General features: G+C 39.5%; 1 pseudogene; it reads left to right on the top strand.

Annotated features, from left to right (window-relative positions):
• Positions 1-457: 457 nt before the first annotated feature.
• Positions 458-996, top strand: LOC148301298 (centrin-2 pseudogene; annotated as a pseudogene).
• Positions 997-7,500: the final 6,504 nt, after the last annotated feature.

The raw sequence follows: 7,500 nt of genomic DNA on the forward strand, positions 1-7,500 counted from the left end.
TCCCAACCCCCATCCAACCCCAACCCCAACCCCAACCCCAACCCCAACCCCAACCCCAACCCCAACCCCAACCCCAACCCCAACCCCAACCCCAAAATATTCTGGATGGGTTTGCTATTTTTAGCCATATAATATATATATTTAAACATCTATCCTTGATTTCAATGGGAAACACTTTGAATAAATTACCTGACATTTCGATCAATATATATATATCAATAGAATACCAGTTAAGAATGTGAGCATAAATGTAATGCATTCGATGTGCAATCTGCATGAATGTAAGGCATACGAATCATCTAATGCGTTTTTGTAGAGCACACAAATTGACGAGATGAATTAGAGAATTCGAGAATGAGGCTGAACAGAGATGCAAGTATATATATGAGCTTTAATTAACTATATAGATTTTAAAAATTATTGGTAATTAAAAATAACATATCTATGAAGAATAGCAAGGTCGCCGCCAGCACCAAAGGAAGCCAGGGAAACACTGGAAGCCAGAAGGGCCCATCCAAGCCTACCTCCTTCAGAGAAAGAATCAGTCAGAATGACTATGACTCTCTCAAAGAAACCTTTGATATCTTTGATGAGGATCACGGAGGAACAATTGACCCCGAATAAATCGAGAAGGTTCTCGAGCAATTGGGACTCTCTGGACGAAGCAAGATCGTGTTCGAAATGATCAGTGGGTTCCGAGCCTTGAACAGGCCAATCAAATTTGATGAGTTCTTAGAAATATGCTGCTCAAAGGTTGGTGATAATAAGTCGAAAGAAGGACTTAAGAAGGTCTTCGATCTCTGGGACCCAGAAGGAACCGGAGTGATTGACTTCGACAGCTTCAAGAGAATTGCAAAGGAGCTTGGAGAATCCCTAAACGATGACGAAATCACCGAAATGATGCACAATGCTTATATCCTCAACGGCACTGAAACTCACGACAATTTCAGCTTCGAATAGTTCTACAACATTGTTACAAAGAAACGAGCTTGATCAAATCTCAGATAATTTATCATATATTATCTATCGATCACCTCTAAATTATAATCCGCTGGCCCTTCCCGCACATTCGTGTGGCTATTAATTATTCAATATTAATACTCATATATTATTAGTTTATGCGAATTGTCCAGGACTTCAACTTAAATTCACACTTATTTCTCCAATTTCAATCGGATTCAATGCATGTCATAGCATTATACTTACTGCATTTATTTTTATATTTAAACTTTACAGTTTCTCTGAAGGCCTTCTCTTTAATGCAGAGGAATAAAGCAGATCTCTAACTGAAATTGAAATTGAAACAGAAACTGACAATTTTGTTGTGTTTTATTACTGTTTCTCCTGTTCTTCACAAACTGCGTGCTCTTTATGAAAAATGTACTAAGTTAAGTGGGTGAAGCAATGAATAAATAAAAGGACTTAAAATATATTCTGCTATTACATAATCATTCTTGGGCTGGGGTAATTTATTCTTTCTTTGTTTCGTTGTTAGGTCCGTCTCTTTGAGGTCTTCGACCACCTCGGCCTCCTCTGCTGGGAGCTCTTGGTGCGTTATCACGATCTCTTTTAACTCTTTTGACTCTTCCTTGATCATCAAAATGTTCGTATTGTCGCTTTTCATCCTTTCTGAGATAAAATAACGAATTACTTCCAAGTAAGTGGTACAACTTCCTCCGAAAGGCCTAAGAATTCAGAGATGTATTTCTTTCCCTCCGCGTTTAAGAAGTAGTAGAAGTATTGCCAACTGAAGACAAGCTCAAGGTATCCACGATCCTTGAGTGATCTGAGGACCATCCAAACTTGAATGTTTGGGACAGCAGTGCCTTTGTGGGGGAGGTTGGTGAAATCTTTATGAAGCACGATGACTCCCTCGTTGAGAAGATACCTGTAGATGTTTTTCCTATCGGATTTTTGTATGAGCACCATCGATGGTAATATTAAATCGAATATTTATATTAAAAATAAAAAATATTGGCGATGTCGTGCTGCCGAACAGGTTGACTCAATTTGCACAAGTAAGCAATTCCTGCCTAAAATTCTGGTTATTTTGGGTTGTTAATTTTATTATTATTCAAGTTGGCGCCGTATATCTGAGCGCGCTTAGTTAATAATTTATTGTAATTCGACCTATATATAGAGAGAGTTCGCAATGCATATTAATTTATTATGATCTCCGCGCTACAGCAGTTTTTGGCAGTTGTCGAGCCTGAATGTGATGTTTCTGAACTCGAAACTTTAGAGGACATCATCCAAGAGCTCGACTACGCTCAAGGGGATAACCCTAAAATATTTGCTAACTTCCTCAGTCCCTACCTAGAAGCTCTAACACTTCACATCAGCGAAGTGCCAATCCAGGAAAAATCCAAACTAATATCCTTCGCTACAGCCAGCATCCAGAACTACCCAAAAATATTTGGGAAACACCATGACCGCGTTCAAAAACTCTTAGATGTAATCTTTGCTGTGATGGTTGTTATCCCCTTTGAAGTGCCCGAGTCTTGGTTCAAGCCCGAAGAAGGTTTCAACGAAGATGAGGAATTTGTGAACTTCGATAAGGACCCTGGGAGTGCTCTGACCAATCGATTGAGGTCCTAAATTGATTTGATTGCGAGTTCCATCGGATACTCGAACTTTGTCAAAAACTTTGGGGGCCTCTTCATCAAATATTACAATGAAAATCAGGACTGGAGATGGAAATCCGCAATTTTAATGTTATCTTCGCAGCTGAGCGAAAAGATCAATCTAAAACGCATTGAGCCTTTCGTTGTTATGGCCATCAATGGCTCTCATGACCCGCATCCAAAGGTTCGGCATGCCTCAGCTCATCTGATCGGGCAGATTTCCGATGACATGTACCCCAAATTCCAGAATAAATACTTCGACACTATCTTCCCACTGATAGTATCAAAGCTGGGAGACCCGGTGGAAAGGGTCGCAAGCCACTGGACTGCCTGCATGACAAACTTTCTTGAAAAGCACTCGAATCCCACACAAATCCATCAGTACTTAGATGAGATAATTCAAAAGATTTGCTACTTTTTAGAGAATGGGATGAGCATGACTAAATAAAATGCTATGTCTGGGTTGGGTTCTCTCTCGACAATCACATCTTTGTTTGATGCGACCTCAATCGAAAAGCCATTCAATATATGCAAGACAGCGCTTTCCACTTTTCATGTGGATGGCTCCTTCCACCAATTGATCAACCAGACGATCTAATGTATGACAATTCTGGCTTGCTCGCAGCCCTACCCTGTCGTTGCCCCGTACATGCCATTCGTAGTTGAAAAGCTAGCGGAATTTGGCAATTCGATTGACGTTGAGTACTTATTCTCTGCATGGACTCGAATTTGCATGCTGAACCAAAGATTTGCTAACTGGGAGGTAATATATGGCATAGTCTCTTCAAAATTTGACATATTTTCAGAATAATACCTCCAGGGGAAAGTGTCGGAAAACTAAACTAAAGTTTAAACTGGCTTGAACGCCATTTAGAATACAGCCCTATGCTTCAAAGAATAATTCATGGTTTATGCGATTGTAACATTGTCCAAACTCTTTTCAAAGCTCAACTTTAATGACATCGATCCAGAAATAAACTGCAACATCCTCAGAGTCATCAAAACGGTCCTGGTGGAAGTGAGGTCAGCACAGCCGAACCAGCAATGGGATTCCTTCAAAAGATAGATTATTCTAAAGATAGAGTTAGAGTCACATCAATGCGAACGATATTTGGTACTCTGTACGATTTACTAATGCTTAACAGAAATAATTAAAAATAACTATGAAGTGCTTACTGTTTAAATAATCAGAGTTCTTCTCTAAAACAGCATCAAAAGTACGAACCGGATCACATAATTAATTAATCAGCATACCAGCGCAATAAGCTCATCTGCAAAGTATGAATCCGATGACTCAGAGTCAGATAATGCTGGGGAGGATGAAAATGACGACAGCAATTTATAAGAGGAATTTGCACTATAAGCAATTAAATAGTTAAATTAAGCCAAGGTAATGATTCCAGATCTGATGTCTGGACTTTTGTAAGCCCTAAATTCAATGGGCGATCCCAATACAAAATCAATAATTGCCTCTGTCTAAAGTCATTGCTTTACAATTTTAAGCCAGGCGCAAATCTAGCTCAAAATGAATCCTCCTCAAGGTGATGTGAAGAAAAGAATACATTTAGAGAATTTACGATACGGAATATACATCATCGACAACATCATTGACGCCTTTAGCTACGAGTTTATGCAGGAAAGGTGGAATAATTATGAAAAGATACTGGTTAATTACACAGTTGACAATTATTAGGCCCTTATAAGAAACTCTGCCTGCTATGGACTTGGCAGACTTATCGAAAAAACGCCCACCTAATGTGTCAGCATTGACATGCTAAATAAGTGGGTGTCAGTATTCAAAAGTTGCTTTTTGATGCCTAAGTTTCCTCATGAGAAGAAAATCATGTATGATTACTGTCGAGACAATTGCATATCAGCCATTGGGAAAATAATAAAAAAGTTCGGGTCAACTTTTTCAGCGTAAGTGGAGCTCCTCTACGAAGGATGGCTGAGTTGTTTGCCTCTAAAATTCGACAAATAATAGAATGTGATTCAGATTGAATTTTTACTGCAACTTATCCAAGAAAAGCCTGAAATCATCGTGAAAAATGACGAAGACTTAGTTCGGATCATTCGAATTCTATCAAAGGTTCTGAAATCGAAGGTAAAATCAATCCAGTCAAAAACAACGAGGGAGTTTTTAGCGAAGCTCAAAGCAGGGCTGCTGGCCATCACCAACTGGAACATATTCAAAAACAGTGGGCATAATTTCAAGGATAGTATAACCCAGCAGGAGCTATTCGACATCAATATACTCATAAGCAGTGACGCTTACACCTATCTATGATTCGCATATTTATGATTGTATGTTTGTCTGCTCGTACAGACTTATAATTTGGATTTGATACGGATACGAAACGAGGCATCTTATTGCCGGTTCAATGTGTGTAGTGACACCAAAATAGAGTAATATTATCACATTTTATATGCTCGACCTTTGAGCAATTTTGGCAAGCTCTCTTCATTTTTTATTAATCTTTTATGGCTTTAGTTTCGACTGATCTTTCGATTTCTCTCTGATTTTATCAGCATCCGGTTGCTCTCGGGAGATTTGATCGGAGGCAGGCTCAACTTAAAATCTAGCTTCTTATCCTTCCGGTACTACATTGAGCTGCGGTTATTTAGAAGTGATTTATACTTGACAGGAGAGTAGTTGGGCTTTGGCAGTTTCTCAGTCAGATAATTTATGTTTTTGCTTAGCTTTATGGTTTTCAGCAGGATTGATTCCTCCTCGGGCTCGAATGTCTTCATTCTCTTGAGGTGCTTCTTCATTACAGGAAGTTCGAGGATGTCGTTGCAGCCGATTCTTTCATCTGGCTTTGTTTTTATTAGGTGTTTGAGCACTTTCGAAAGGTCTTCGGAGTAGTTCTTATTGATACGAGAGTAGTAGCCTCGTGTGACTTTACGGTAGAGTCCTTCCATATCTCTTGCTCGAAAAGGGGGCTTGAGGTTGATGAACTAGTAGAGCACACAGCCCAAGGACCATATGTCTGATTTGACATTGTAGGGCTCATCTCTCCACACTTCAGGGCTAGCGTAGTAAGGAGTGCCTGTTTGGGTTTCGCACATGGCCTCGTGACGGACGACCTTGGAGACATTCATGTCACCGAGCTTAGCAATTCCATTTTTGGTCAGGAAGACATTAGCACTCTAACTAAAATAAGGCTTACTTTGATATCTCTGTGGAGAATACCCATATCGTGCAACTTTTCGAGTCCCATCGCGATTTGCGAGAATATATCCCAAATATAGGCTTCCTCAAAGAACATAGCCTTATTCTTGTACTCGAATATCTTCTGGAGCAGATCCCCTCCATCGGCGTACTACATGACTATGCTTATTATTAATTATTCTCTACCACAGTGATTTGGTGCCAGGGTCGTAGAAGGCCTACTTGTAGCCGATGATGTTGGGGTGCCTAATGGATGCTAGAATCCTAACTTCATTCACAGCATTATGTATTTCCCGGGGCGATAAGTTGATTAGCTTAACTTTCTTCAAAGCATATATGGCCTGATCAATGAGCCTTCTTACCTTGTAGACACTAGAGTAGGCCCCCTCCCCGAGCTTAGCAATGATCTCAAAGTCACTGACTGACATGACTTCTTATAATATATTTACAACGCATTTAGCACATTTTATTATATTTTAATGCCAACATCTCCGATATATATCGCATAGAATAGAATGCTGAAAGTCGAATCTCAATGATTGCCTACTTTATTTATTAATTCTGCGGCATTACTCCTGCAGTTATATATTTCATACCATCGAAATAATTATGCACTAAAAATCAAAGATAATCAACTAAACAACTAATTGAATGCATAACTAATCGGATCATCAAATAGCCTTATTTCAGCAGATAGTTTCCAATCAATAAAAAGTTTTCTTTCAATGAGTTTGGCCATGCCTCGAGATCATCGAGATGATGCAAACATTATGGCAACAAAAACTATTCTAAACAATAGAAATGGGTATCTGAATTAAATCAGTTAGCGCTGATACATGACAAAAATATATGCAATACAAAGAAACTCCTTAGATATGCATGAACCGTAAAATTTAGTGTTTGTTAATTTTAAGCAAATATCTATATACGTAATATTGCTTATGCATTACTTGATACACGTATGATAATAATTAAATCCACACAATGAGCATATCAAGTTCATTATCAGCCCTCTTACTGTTGGCACTTATTGCAAACGCAGAGGTCATTCCTTTTGACAACACAGCGATTGAGAAAGTTTTTCAACAAAAAAGCCCAGCTTTGTTTTTATTCACCTCGGGTAACGACGAATCCCTAGCGGCGAAAGCAGCACTTACTGCCTACGATGAGTCTGGAGCAACTGTGCTCCTCACTGTTTCTGACCCTGATGACGGACATGGCCTTTTTGATAGGCTTACCGAGTACTTAGGTGTCGACTCCAAGAGCACCCCAACCTTCATGTACATGGGAGAAAAGGGCGACAAATATGTCCTGGAAGGAGAAGCCACTCAAGAAAGCCTAGCTGAATTCGTCACCAAAGTTCAAGCAGGAGAAGTTTAACAGTTTTTAAAATCTGCACCCATCCCTGAAACTAACGACGAGCCAGTTAAGATTGGTGTCGGAAAAAATTTCAAGCAAATGATCTTAGAATCAGACAAAGAGTTCCTTGTTAAATTTTATGCTCCTTGGTGTGGACATTGCAAAACCTTAGCTCCTCTCTATGATGAAGCTGCAGCCAAACTCGCCAATAACCCGAACATCGTTTTGGTTAAAATCGACTCGACTCTCAACGAAGTGCAAGGCCTAGAAATTCAAGGCTTCCCCACCTTAAAGTTCTGGGGAAAAGACAAGTCTGTTGCCCCAATTGACTTCGACGGAGGACGA

Source organism: Brachycentrus maculatus, unplaced genomic scaffold (genome assembly GCF_059751285.1).
Source record: "Brachycentrus maculatus isolate JH-2025_06_01 unplaced genomic scaffold, ASM5975128v1 h1tg000585l, whole genome shotgun sequence".
NCBI classification, from domain to species: domain Eukaryota; kingdom Metazoa; phylum Arthropoda; class Insecta; order Trichoptera; family Brachycentridae; genus Brachycentrus; species Brachycentrus maculatus.